At 38.9% G+C, this 14614-nt stretch overlaps 1 long non-coding RNA gene across 1 annotated transcript; it reads right to left on the bottom strand.

Moving 5' to 3' along the window:
• Positions 1–655: 655 nt before the first annotated feature.
• LOC148132427 (uncharacterized) lies at positions 656–4385 on the bottom strand. Its single transcript, XR_015747338.1, has 4 exons — positions 4277–4385; positions 3889–3956; positions 2090–2170; positions 656–848 (listed from the first exon to the last, which is right to left on the bottom strand). It is a non-coding gene; the product is annotated as an uncharacterized LOC148132427 (long non-coding RNA).
• Positions 4386–14614: the final 10229 nt, after the last annotated feature.

Raw genomic sequence — 14614 nt, 5'->3', positions numbered from 1 at the left:
GTGGTATTTGCTAGTTCTCCGAACTACTCAAAATTTCCGCTACCAGTTCTCCAGAACTGGTCAGAACCTGCTGAATACCACCTCAGCTGTAAAGCACTATGGAGCAGTATAGAAGTGCTGTTGTTAATGGTAATATTTCAGTAAATAAAGTGAACCATACAGTGTTATTGTATGATTTGTATGTAAATCAGACTGTGTTGTTGGTGTGGTTCAAGTTTAATAAAACCTGGCTTACCAGCCTACCAGCAACATGAAATTTCCAGAACTTGATGTTGACTTTGGTTGTCATGGAATCCTCAGAGGAAAAGAAAAAAAAGACCCAAAACTGTCAGCTGTCCTGGGAGAGCACTTAAATTCTCATCCCAAAATGGGAATGCTTCTACTAATGAACAGAACCCTGTATATCTGTCTAATTGTTCTGATAGTAAAAATCAACAGATTCTCACTGATGATCGAGGCCTAAATGTAGGAGATACTTACAAAGATAAGTATAAGTGCACAATCATGCCTACCATTCCTGTCCTATTGTCCCCAATTATTAGTTCATATTTCTTATATTTAAACTTATGTTTATTCTTGTTTCTGTTGTATTGTAGGCTTTTGACAAAATAAATAAAGAAGAAGAAGCCTTGAAATAATAGAAAAAACTTGTAGCTTGGGTTTTAGACTTTGGCAGTGGTTTGCTCCCCAAGCTCATTTTAATTTAGTTTCTGAACGTTTCATTACCAGACTTGGTAACATCATCAACAGGATTTTCTTGTCCCATTCTCCTTAGCTGATAAATGTCTTGAGTGCCAATGTCGTCAGATGGTTGTTTGGTTGTTCGTTTGGAGATGAAGTCTGTTTCTCTTAGGAAAAAGGAGACAATAAATAGCCTTCCTAGAACAAAAATAAGATTTAACATTATATTAAGAGAACCTAAGAAACTTTAGCTTTATTGGTAATAATTGGTCATCACTTGACTGACAACTTGTTCTTTGTGAATATTTGCACATATTTCAGCCCTGATTTTGGACTACCTTATTAACTGTATTTACATCTTTCATTCCTATGATCTAAACTCTATGATTTAGAATAGGACAGAATAACAGAGTTGGAAGGGACCTTGGAGGTCTTCTAGTCCAACCCCCTGCTTAGGCAGGAAACCCTACACCACTTCAGGCAAATGGTTATCCACAGTGGTGGGATTCAATTTTTTTTACTACCGGTTCTGTGGGCGTGGCTAGGTGGGCGTGGCAGGGGAAGGATACTGTAAAATCTCCAGTCAGAGGTGGTATTTGCTGGTTCTCCAAAGTACTCAAAATTTCTGCTACCAGTTCTTCAGAACTGGTCAGAACCTGCTGAATATCACCTCTGGCTATCCATCATCTTTTTAAAAACTCCCAGTGTTGGAGCATTCACAACTTCTGAAGGCAAGCTGTTCTACTGATTAATTGTTCGCACTGTCAGGAAATTTCTCCTTAGTCCTCAGTTGCTTCTCTCCTTGATTCCTAGTTTCCACCCATTGCTTCTTGTCCTGCCCTCAGGTGCTTTGGAGAATAGCTTGACTCCCTCTTCTTTGTGGCAGCCCCTGAAATATTAGAACACTGCTATCATGTCACCCTTCGTCCTTCTTTTCATTAAACTAGACATACCTAGTTCCTGCAACTGTTCTTCATATGTTTTAGCCTCCAGTCCCCTAATCATCTTTGTTGCTCTTCTCTGCACTCTTTGTAGAGTCTCAAGATCTTTTTTACATTGTAGCAACCAAAACTGGATGCAGTATTCCAAGTGTGGCCTTACCAAGGCATTATAAAGTAGTATTAACACTTCACGTGATCTTGATTCTATTCCTCTGTTTATGCAGCCTAGAACTGTGTTGGCTTTTTTGGCAGCTGCTGCACACAGCTGGCTCATATTTAAATGGTTGCCCAGTATGGCTTTCATGACAAGCTAGCTTCCCAATTCCTGATTTCTACATTCAGTACAGCTTTTCAACTATTTATTTGCAGCCTCATTATTTGTGAGGAGAGTTTGTCACCATCCCTACACTGCTTCTAGAGCTTTAAAAAGGTATAAAATTTAAGAGCATGCAGACTTAGATACCCACCGAGTTAATCTGTGATGGTTCGGTTTCACTCTCTGCTGCTCAACTCCAGCTGTGTGGCCTGGTTTCTATCAAAGACCATGCCTGGGTAACACAACAGCCAATAAACAATCAGACCATGACTCAGAAGTAACAAACAACATCCACAGCAATTTGCATCATGTAAAAAGTATTTAAAGACCAGTGTTCTGACAGATAAGCACAATTCAAAGCGCACTGACGATATCTCCTGGAATGGTGACAAAACATTTGCAAGCAAATTACCAAGCTCGGAACTCAAACCAACAGCCCATTACTTGGGAAGTTTTATCTTTGGTGGAAATAGGAAATAAATAAATCAATACACAGAAAAACAAAATCAAATAAATCATATATAGAGATTTACAGAGCTAATATTTCCATGCATGTTTTCACACTTCCATTGGGTACAGAATGCATAGTACTTCATGAATGGTCATTTTTTAACAATATATTTTAAACAATTTTCTTATTTATATTTTTTTCCTGCAAATGGGCCTTATATATTACAGGTAGTCCTTGACTCACAACTTAAGAGTTGATTTATGACCATTTTTCACACTTATGACTGTGGCAGCATCCTGATGGTCACACGATTAAAATGCAGATGTTTGACAACTGACTCATGTTTATGATGGTTGCATAACCGATCACATGAAGTGTCCCAAGGTCATGTGAATCCCTTTTGCAACCTTCTGACAAGCAAGTCAATGGGGAAGCCAGATTCACTTAACAACCACGTTACTAACTTAACAACTGCAGTGATCCACTTAATAACTATGGAAAGAAAGGTTGTAAAATGGGGCAAAATTAATTTGACAAGTGTCTCACTTAGCAACAGAAATTTTGGGCTCAATTGTGGTTGTAAGTTGAGTATTACCTGTAGTGCATTATTACTTTAAATGGCAGGAAATCTCTGGGACATTACTTCTCCTTTAAATCTTTTTAATTATAGAGGTTATTCTGTTACGAAATCTATAGGCTCTTGCCCTAAACTTCAAATATATTTTAAAATATTGTTTTATTTGGAGAAAACTGTTTGTCTAAACATGTACTATAATTTTCTTGATTTTGCTTGCTGAGAATAAAATAAACCAATTCGTTCAAGCTAATCAGCATCACTTTTACACTTAACTTTGATTTACTTTCTAATGGTGCCTTATACTTAGTGATTTTATACCGAATCAAGTATTCCAAACATATACCATGATTTAAATAATGTCACATTGGTTTATAACTTGGCAAAAGGTTCCAGTTTTTATTTAAAACATGCATACATACACACACACACGTGCACACACTCACTCACACACACACACACACATACACACAGAACTGTTCCATCTGAATGTCTTTTTCTGCAATAATTATATTTTAAATGATAAATGGGAGCTACTCAACTCAAGACTTACAATAGATAAAAAAAATTGACACAAAGTGTACATGTGTAAGCGTGCATGTGCACACTTGGGCATATGCACATTCATCTCTGTCTCTAATTATATGGAGATAAAGTTAAAGACAGAAACAATCTCCTGATTTAAAAAGAGATTGTTTTTTTCCTCACGGTGTCACTTTGAACTAAGGATTTTTATATGTAAATATTTAAAACGTACAAGTATTTTTGTATCTCTGCTGGTGGTAAAGGAATGATCTAAGATTTCTAAGAATTCAAAGCAATTCGCTTTGCAATTTGTTGTTGGAGGAGCCAGGCTTGGTTCTGTGTGTAGTTATAAGGAATTAATGTAATTATTGTAGGAAACTATTTATCTGAACAAGGATACCTAGAAATGCTTCTTTAGATTTGAAAGCTCTCCAATCTTCATTATTGGCTTTCAGGTTTTGTTTTTGTCTAAAAGAAGAAAAATACAGCTGTCACTGATTTGGCTTGTACAATATGTAATAATGCTTGGTATTTGATACTTTGTAGAACTCCAGCATAAATTGCCTATAAAAACACCTTTTGAATAAAGCTTTAGTTTATAGGTACAGTTAGAATCATTGTACCCTTGATAATAGCTAAACATTTTTTATAGTTGAGGGGGAGAATCCATTTTAGCTTCACACACACAAATACACACAGATTGCAGTATGCACAACTCTAGAGAAAAGAAGAAACGGCATTTTTCATGTTCTGAGATCAATGTTTTGTAAGCACACGATTTGACTTACCCATGATGAAAAACCACATTTATAATAGGGGAGAACAGTTCTATCATTTTCTTATCTTTTTTTCTTAATTTCTCATTTTTCCAATTTCAGATTGGTGATGTCCCCTGTCCATATCCTGTCGCACATTTTAATTACAAAAATAAAATTGATTTATGCAATTTTTGCTAGGTGCTGAGATGATCCCAATAAGGAGATCTCCCTATAGAAGTAGATTTTACATACCTGCTGCTCATTGAATCAGGAATCAAGGGTACATTCAGATGCTGATCTGAATGAAGTATCTGGTAAATTGGATGCTTCATTTACCAGGATGGCCATTTTGTACGATTACCTATAACAAGCTCTCAACATTCTAAATATGTCCACTACTTGCATATTCCGCCTAAGGTGAGTTTTTGTCTTTTCCATTCACGGATGGACTAATTTCTGGAAACAGAAATATCAGCCCCACTTGGTGGACCTGACCACAAAAAGAACTCCACGGGAAAATTAGAGCTGCAATATTTTAAGACTGACTACAATAACAGAATTTTCCAAGTTGTACCTCCTCCTCTTCCTTATAGTTCTGCAAATCAGGAACGTGTCTGTCTGAGGCACTTCCAAATATTATTTTGTTTCCTGGACCTTAAAGAAGAAGGTTTCAGCCCTCTTTGCCTAGGTAGCAACTCTCACATTTTGCTTGTAGATATTGTGAATGGGGGAAATAAACACTGTCAGAAATATGAATGGGATCCTGGATCTGTATTAAGACAGATTACCCCAACATAAAAAAAGAAGGAAAGAGCCCAGAAAAAAAAATGGATATGGGTTTTATGGATGCTTGGAGACTAATTTTTTTAGAAGAAAGACACTATATGTATTTTGTTTCTCAGAAAGACACCAAACATATTGAAGAATTGAAAAATGTTGGGACTCTTAAGCCTGCAAATATAAAAATCTATTTTTAAGGAAATAGAGACTCTCTCAATGATATATGCAGATCGCAACTCACTTTTAATACCATTGCCTTTTAAGTGGAGGATGAATGACAGGCAGGCTGTTATTTCAAGAACATATTATAAACATGCAAAGATGACTTTTTTTTTTTCAAAATGAATCCAACTCCAGGATAACACAGGCAACTGTGTGAGAGATAAGTAAAGCATACCTGAAAAGATTTATAAGTCTTGCAACAAATAAGAAAAGATATGTAATAGGTGGACTTACAATTGGAAAAAAGAAATAACGAGAAACTAATCTAAAACAACAGACGTTGAGAGAATCAAAAAAGTTAAACAACAATTATGTTTATTAGAAATGGAAGAATCTGAAAGAAGATAAAATAAGTTCCTTGTAAGTGCACTGATTTGCCTGTTGTCCCTGTCACATTTTGATTTTTTGTTTGTTTGTTTGAATTTGTAATTTTTATTTGACAAATAGAATTTTTAAAAGTCAGAATTATTTTGAGAATGCAAGTATAGAAGGAAACATAATCACATCAGGAAAAAGCAATGCTAATAGCAATAAAGAAAGGAATCAAATTGTTATGTAGGAGACCAAAAACTACGAAACTCACCAATTTTTTTTAAGGAACTATATTCCAAGCACAAAATTAACAAACAACATCTGAAAACAAAACACTGGAGACTCGAGTTCACAGAGTTCACGGAACACAGTCAAATATTAAGCAAATCTATAACAATACAAAATATTAAAGAAGCCATAAAATACCTAAAATTGAAAAGGCACTGGGTCCAGATGTGCTGACAGTTTGATATTACAAAAAGTCAGAGAGACAGAAATCTTAGAACCATTACTAGGGATAATGTCCAAATGAGAAACAATTTTCAATTCTCACAACTCTTCTCACATTTTGCTGGGGGAAAAAATAAAAGGAATGGGGAAAGTCAGTCTGCAGGGGCAAAACAATCTCTTAAGAGAGCCAGTCCAGTCCAGTCCAGTGATTAAAGCAGCAGGCTAGAAACCAGGAGATATCAGTTCTAGTCCTGCCTTAGGCATGAAAGCTAACTAGGTGAACTTGGGCCAGTCACTCTCTTTTAGCTAAACTCGCTTCATAGGGTTGTTGTTGTGGGGAAAATAGGAAGAGGAAGAGGTATTAGGCATGTTCACCACCTTGAGTTATTTATACAAATAATAAAATTGGGATTAAAAAAATAATATGTTACAGCTTTAGGACTGACTCAGTATTTAGTTATCAGCATTTTGCTTTGCTAAGGAAACATTAGAGATCATTTCGCTCTCCGATCTCTAGCGTTTCACTTTCAGAATTAGTTCCAAAATATCTTCCTATGACTAGCTAAACCAACGAAATTATTAACAGAAGTATATCCATCCTTTTCTCCCTCCCCTTCATCCCTCAATCAACAGGTTGCTATGAATATAAATATATGAACTACAAAACATTTTGTACACATAAAAGCGATAAAAGAATAATGGGGAAAAACATTGCTGATTTAGCAGAAATAAATCCTTCCTTGCAAATATTTTAACTTTTGCCTCATTAAACAGCCTTCTAAGAACGATGGCCATGTGCTCTGACTTTTTAACACCAGAGCCAAAATCAATGTTTTCTACAGATATAATGTTTTTCTCTTTGTGTTGATTGGATTCATTTCCCTCCTAATGTATTTTACCTGAAATCCTCCAGGATATAATTACATACATAGCATGAGATTTAGTATGCTTTAAGAAATGATAGGATTTGGTTGTTGTTTTTTTTAAATCTGTATCAATGTTTGTACATTACACAATAATATCCCAAAATCTCGTAAGCCAGGTGACTCTTTCTGATAGAAACCTACATCAAGAAAGCAGTGACAATAATAGCATCCAGGATTTCTTCAATTTCTCAAACACATTGGTTTTTTTTAATCATACAACACCCCCACATACATACACTGCACATATTTTTATTTAAAAAGCAATTAGATGTCTCTGGTGTCATCACATTAAGTTCCTAGATTATATAGACAAATTGCACTGATTGCGTAGACAGTTTGTTGCCAACCCATCCCCTGTAATAACATAGCTTTTCCACGAACAATGCAGTTGTTTTAATCCCACCACACTATTTCTATTGCCTTCCACTTCTTCTATTTCTCTCAACCCTGCAAAGTATGATAACTTTCTAGTATCTACTTGTATAACATTCCTTCTTGCTAATCCTTGCCACAAAATGTCAGTCAGTCTATATACTATCCAGAACAGACTTATCATTACTTGCAGTCAATAGTATGCAGAATAGCTCTCTTAAAACCCCATCTTTCAAAGATAGTTTTCTTCGTTCTCTTCCTTGGGCCCAGTATTCACAGCTTTACCATGATTTTTTTTTGGGGGGGGGTGAGCATTGTTTTGATCTATGGGGTGATGATGTGGCTGTGGGGGCAAAAATATATATTTGAGCTTGTTGCAGAGTTTGCTTCCCATGTTATTATAATTGTGTTGGTGGAGGTTTGTTTTTCCTTATTAGTTGTAAAAATCTGCTTCAAGCTGGATTGTTGTCTTAAAAAGTGCTACCCAACTCTTTCTGGTTTTTATTTTTTTAGCATTAACTCAGATTTTTATTTTTTTAGCTTACTTTCATTATAAATTCTTCTATGACTACCTTACTTAAAACTAGCAAGATGGTATCCTCCAGACAGTATGTCTAATTGTTAATATTTCAGTGTCTTGTTTTGATTCCGGCTGTCATCGCTTCCACTTCACTTATTCTTATAACCCATTCCCTGCATAATTTAAACAAATATATGATTCCGTGTCTCATTCTCTACCCTCTTCCAACTATTGTTTCTCTAAATTCAATTCTTATAGCAGCTAATACTGTATATCTTTCAGTAGTATATATGTCTGTGTGTGAGAGAGAGAGAAAGTGTGGCTGTGGGTTTGTAGCTGGTGAGTGTCAAAGGCCACTGTCCTGAACAAAACCCAGAGCGTCCAGGAGTATATCTGTGAGATGGCAAAGATGAGCTGTTGAGAGAATGTCTGAGGCAGCAGAAGACACAGGAGGAAAATCAAGTAGAGCAAGTGCCTTGGCAAAACAAGATTCTGCATGGGATGTATCATCAACATCCCAAACTCCTAGGCCTCTGGTAGAGCAGGGGTCCCCAACCACCGGTCCGCGGACCGGTACTGGTCCGTGGAACAAGTCCTACCGGGCCGCTGGTTTGCTGGGCGCCGCCATCTTTTTTTGATGAAAAAGTGCTTCCGGTGAGCTTTTCCGGGTAGAAAGCTCACCGGAAGCACTTTTTCATCAAAAAAAGATGGCGGCGCCAGCGCTTCCGGTGAGCTTTTCCGGGTAGAAAGCTCACCGGAAGCACTTTTACATTAAAAAGATGGCGCGCCAGCGCTTCGGTGAGCTTTTCCGGGTAGAAAGCCATTTCTACCGGAAAGCTCATCGAGCGCACTTTTGATGAAAAGTGTTCGCCTCACCGGAGCACTTTTCATCAAAAAAGATGGTGGCGCCCAGCTAATGCCGGTACTGGGCCGCGCCATAAAAAGGTTGGGGATACCGGGCCGCGGCATAAGAAAGGTTGGGGATCACTGTGGTAGATTGAAAGAGACACATACCACCCATAGGGTGGGAAGGAATTCACCCCCCCGCACTTCATTTTAAATCATGTGTCTTATTTTTTCTCACAGCTTTTCTCTCTCTCTCTCTCTCTCTCTCTCTCTCTCTCTCTCTCTCTCTCTCCGTGCATGTGTATGTGTGCACTGAAAATTCAGTACACTGAATAGCAATAGTTATAGCACTTAGACTTATATACTGCTTCACAGTGCTTTACAGCCCTCTCTTAAGCGGTTTACAGAGTCAGCATATTGTTCCCAATAATCTGGGTCCTCATTTTACTGACCTCAGAAGGATGAAAGGCTGAGTCGATCTTGAGCCGGTCAGGATCAAAGGATCCTGGCAGTGTGAGCAGAGTTAGCCTGCAATACTGCATTCTAACCACTGCAACACCATAGCTCTTTTGTACTGAACACGGCTCTGTTCTTTACATTGACTGTATGTTCACATCTGACTTTATGTTGTTATGATGTACTTTACATCTGACTGTATGTTCCTCACATAATTTCCTGTCATCAAATCTCATCTGTTTAATTTCTAAATTTAACCCTACAGTAGTTTGCGATCAGTCGTGTAATCTGCACCTGTAAAGGTCCTGGCTGACTAGACAATTCTCCCATCTTCTGCCCAGAGGTGGTATTCAGCAGGTTCTGACCTGTTCTGGAGAACTGGTAGCGGAAATTTTGAGTAGTTCGGAGAACCGTCAAATACCACTTCTGACTGGCCCCTCCCCCATCTATTCTCTGCCTCCCGAGACCCAGCTGATCGGCTGGGTCTTCTTTGGTTGCCCTGCACAGGAGAACAGAGCTGGAAAGCAGGTTAGTGGGGTGGGGAGGGAATGGAGATTTTGTAGTAACCTTCCCCTGGAGTGTGGTGGGAATGGAGATTTTATAGTAATCTTCCCCTGCCATGCCCACCAAGCCACGCCCACCAAGCCACACCACAGCCACCAAGCCACACCCACAGAACCGGTAGTAAAAAAAAATTGAATCCTACCACTGCTTCTGCCTCTGATTATTTGAGTAGTTTATTTGGGTCTGTTGTTGGTGATGCCCATGTACTGGACTGTATTAATATTGCCTGAAGGAGGAAATGGCGATGAACCCTGCTTATCTTCAAAAACACGATTAATCTTTATCCTCTATTGTTTGCATATATTTAATCTAAATCCGTTTATATTCCAGGTTTCTCCAAAATTGTAACACAGAAACATGGACATGAACACTCACAAACTGTATCTTCTATAAAAAGCTTTTAAAAATGGGGAGAGAGAAAAGATAAAGAGAGAGGGAAGGAACGGGGCTCAAAAGAAATATTCACTATAAAAGCGCAGAGCGATCTGAGTGTAAAATAGATCATTCCCATCTGAATTAAGTATGATATACTCCCAGGCAACTATTTTTAAAAACACAGTCCTGTTATAACTTAGGTCTTGAATCACTAAGTGCTACATAAACATTGAAAATTAAACAAAGCCTCACTCCACATATTTATAATCTAAGATTTAAGCCAAGCGCATGAGGATGAAAGGAAATTCCCAGTGGTGAACAATATATATTAAAAGGTTCTTAGGTGTAGCAGCTCACCATACAATCATGCAGAAGGGCATTCTAAGGGTTTGGAGCGAGATAGGAAGAATGTCTATTAGGAAATAGACATTCTTCGCTTTCATTACATCAGTATACACTCAGATGAGATTCCAGTTGCTTTCAGTATTATCCACCATATGTTTCCATGATGGCAGGGTAAATATAACAGACTTCGCTATATCAGGTGGGAGCAGAAAGGCTAACATGTCCTACAGAGTGCTAAGCTGGGAGGTTAAGAAGGTTACAGCTATAAATCTAAAGCCCTACTTTCTTTTGTGGTTTTCTTTAGTTAGTGATATTTGTACACTATGTGAACACCATGAGTGAGCCATTCAAAAGGGAGCAGTTGCCTATCTGGTTTATTCAGTTCTCCTCCAAGAATGGAGGAGTGGTGGGAGAGAGAAGGAAGGATGCTGGATGGGGATTGACAAAGCAGATGATGTGTGAGAGAAGTGACTGGAAAGGAGGACAATAGCAGTGCCTGGCAACTAGAAGACGTACGTTTTTGCATGATTTAGAAATCAAGCCATTACTGGCTTTTTCTTCTCTTTTTCCTCCCCCCCCTCCCTTCCCCTTTACAGACATTTTGATCAATGAGGAAGCGGCTGGTTTTCTTATAAGGCACGGGTATCAAACCCGATCACGTCACGTGACGTATCATGACATATTGCGATATTTTTTGCCTTTGCAGAGCCAGGTGGGCCTGGCCTGTGAGTGATGCATAAGGTGTCTCCTAGCACAAGGGTTCATGGGAGACAGGCAGTTCCTCACTAAGGTGGCAGGGACTGTGCAAAGGATGCTTTGGGGAAAGCATTCCTTCAAATTTGCTTTCCAAAGCCAAGAGACCATGAGTTCTAAACGATTTCTTCTGATATCTCCTCCTGGAAGGGTTGGAGAAAGTCTCATAAGCATCATTTGGTCCTGTTACTTTTCTTCTGTGAGATTATGCTTTGGAGCCACTTGTACTTGTGATATTTTTCAATTTCCACACAATGCTATGGGCTTTAATTTAAAAAAAAACATGAGTGTTTTATATTTGTTTAAAATACAATCCATATGGATTTTCTTGAGTTTTTATTATGTATCCTGGTAAGAAAAGGGGATTAGGAATGTTTATTTGTGGAAAAGTTACCACAACCACCCGGTATGTCTGCATGGGTAATTACTGAGCGTGCTGACATTCACTGCATCAATTTTCATACAAAGCTGCAACAGGTAATCCTCGGTGAGCAAGAGCTATGCCGATGAATATCTGCTTCAAATGTAACCAAACACTGTTTTCGAGAGAGAGAATAATCATGGGAAGCTAAATAGATGAGGGAGGAGGAGAGGAAGGCGACAGAGAAAGAGAGCCAAAGGATGAGAAGGAGAAGGAGGGTGAAGGAGGAGAAAAAGAAGGGAGAAGGAAAAAGAAGGAGAGCTAAAGGAGAAGGAAGGAGAGCTAAAGGAGGAGGAGAAGGAAGGAAGAGAAGGATGGTGAAGAAGGAAAAGTGAGAAGTAGGGGAAAGGAGGAGAAAGGAGGAGGAGAAGGGGAGCCAAAAGAGGGGAAGGAGAAAGAGAAAGAAAAAGAAGCATATTGAAAGCTTTAACTGTGCTCCCTGCTCAATGTCTCTGTGAAACAAGAAGGAAGTTTCAGGGGTGGAGCTGGAATGCTGGCTTGACAGCATTTCTGGCAAGCTCTTGAGATTTTAGCACTTTTGCAAAAGCATCTGGTAAACAAACAAAAAAGCCATCAGTCAGCTGCAAGATGTAAAACATGACTGCAAAGGAGGCAGAATGCCACTTTGAGCAATGCCGTGAAAGGATCATCCAAATATAACTCTTCCCAGTTACAGCCTAATGTAAGCAACAGCATTAGAACATATTGGCTCTTGGAGTCAACGCAGCGCTATCGCTCAGCTGTTTTGGATTATGACAAAATGGAGCGTGACCCCATGCCAGGCCTAGCTAACAGGTGGGCCCTGTTTATTATTAATTCCTTCAGGAAGAGTTCCTACTTGGAACGGGGATGCAAACGTCACTCAAGCTTTCGCCCACAGTGCCTTGAATGGTTTGATTTGGAAATCAGCCCTTCAAAGAGGCTTTCTTTGAAAGGCAGAATCTGTCACTGGGAATCATCCATTAGGTAGAGCTGCTGGGTTTAATGGATTAATCAGATGGATTCACTAGCTGACATGCTTTGGATAAATGAAAAACATGTTTCCAATTTAAACAGAAGAGCAGAATTTCAAAACTGATATTTCTAAAAAAAAGTTTCTCAGCTTCCTTTTGCCAAAATATGGCATTTAAAGTATTATTTGTCTTTAGAAATATGTCCAGAGGTATCAACTCTACTTAACAACGGTTCACGCTACAATGCCTTGGTTAGATTTTCAATTGCCACAAGACTCTTTCTGGTTTTATTCCCAAAGTGCTTCACTTGTTCATATGTCCATTAACCAATTAAAAGATTTTTTTATTTAAAATAAGGCAAAAAATCCTAGCTCTTTTAGAACAGAATTACTTAAAAGCTGATTTTCTGCTTCTTTTGCAGAAACTATTTCTATTAGGTTACACTCAATAAGAAGATAAAGAATTGAAGCTCTGGGTAGTTATGCAGCTAGTCTTAATACTTCCACATTGTAGTTTAAATTAATTGTTTATGTTTCACGATCATTAGGTTGTTAAATTGGTAGTACTCAAGCTGAATCCTTCTATTAATGGACCAAGATACTTGGACATCCTTTATCAGATAATAAATATCTTCCACTTTTTTAAAAAACAAAACCCTGAAGATATTCTAATTGGTTGTATATCAGTTGTGCTTTGGACTGTGGAGGACTGTTTATAGTCATTCATACCCACGCTCTGTTCTCAAAGGATATTTAGAAGCTTCAGCTGATACAGAATATCATAGTGCAGACAATTATCAGTCCTGATTACTCAGCACATATGAGTTCACTGCTTTGCAAACTGCATTGTCTTCCAGGGTGCTTAACCTTTAAAGCCCTTCATGGCTTGGGACTGGGCTACTTCCAGGACCATCTCTCTCCAGCAATCTCTCCCTATCCCATCCAAATCAATAGGAAGGGCATGTTCCGACTACCATTGGCTAAGGAGTGTCAGCTACTGTTGGGAAGGAGATCCTTTCCTGCCATGGCATCAGTGGTGGGATTCAATTTTTTTTTGCTACCGGTTCTGTGGGTGTGGCTTGATGGGTGTGGCAGGGGAAAGATACTGTAAAATCCCCATTCCCTCTCCACTCTTGGGGGAAGGTTATCACCAAATCCTATTCCCTCCCCACCCCACTAACCTGCTTTCCAGCTCCATTCTTCTGTGCAGGGCAACAAAAGGAGACCCAGCCAATCAGCTGGGACTCGGGAGGCAGAGAATAGATGGGGGCGGGGCCAGTCAGAGGTGGTATTTGCAGGTTCTCTGCACTAATCAAAATGTCCACTACCGATTTTGCAGAACTGGTCAGAACCTGCTGAATCCCACCTCTGCATGGCATCTGTCCTTTGGAACATCATATCCCCTGAGATTAGATTGGCCCCATCGCTATTATCCCTTTTTAGGCCTTGAGAACTTCATTTTGTGCAGAGCCTGGGCTTGTGTGCACAGGAGAACAGAACTGGAAAGCAGGTTAGTGGGAGGGGGAGGGAATGGGATTTTGTAATAACCTTTCCCCTGGAGTGGGGAGGGAATGGAGATTTTGCAGTATCTTTCCCCAGCCACGCCCCCCAAGCCACACCCCCAAGCCACACCATGACACACCTACAGAACCTGTAGTAAAAAAATTTGAATCCCACCACTGATTTTCACTATGAAAGAGAGGCTAGGAAATTAAAATTCTCAAAACCCAATGTGGTACAAACCCTGTGAAAGCATACAGGTATTTTCCAAGTTTTTAAATATGATTAAGACTTAGCAGTTAAATCCTTTTTGAATGCCAAGAATACACCTAGTTTACCAGCTAAACCAAGTCTGTTAAGAGTTTTGGCAAATGCTCATGGTTTCAGATGTAGCATTTGTAGTTGCATGATCAGTCCATAAAACATCATGTCTTAGGAGCCCAAACATAATGTTTATGTTTTCAATCAGCAAAAATACAGACAAATGCCTGAAAATATGCCTTAGCAACCTGTACCATTCCAGAAGTTAAGGAGAAAATGTTAACAGGACATGATACCAATGCCCAAATTGACA

The sequence above is a fragment of the Notechis scutatus genome, chromosome 2, assembly GCF_049901735.1.
Source record: "Notechis scutatus isolate UNSWTSFEM ecotype Mainland chromosome 2, rNotScu1.2, whole genome shotgun sequence".
NCBI classification, from domain to species: Eukaryota; Metazoa; Chordata; class Lepidosauria; order Squamata; family Elapidae; genus Notechis; species Notechis scutatus.
The sequence above is the reverse complement of the archived record's forward strand: the minus strand, read 5'-3'. Positions and strand labels throughout refer to the sequence as shown.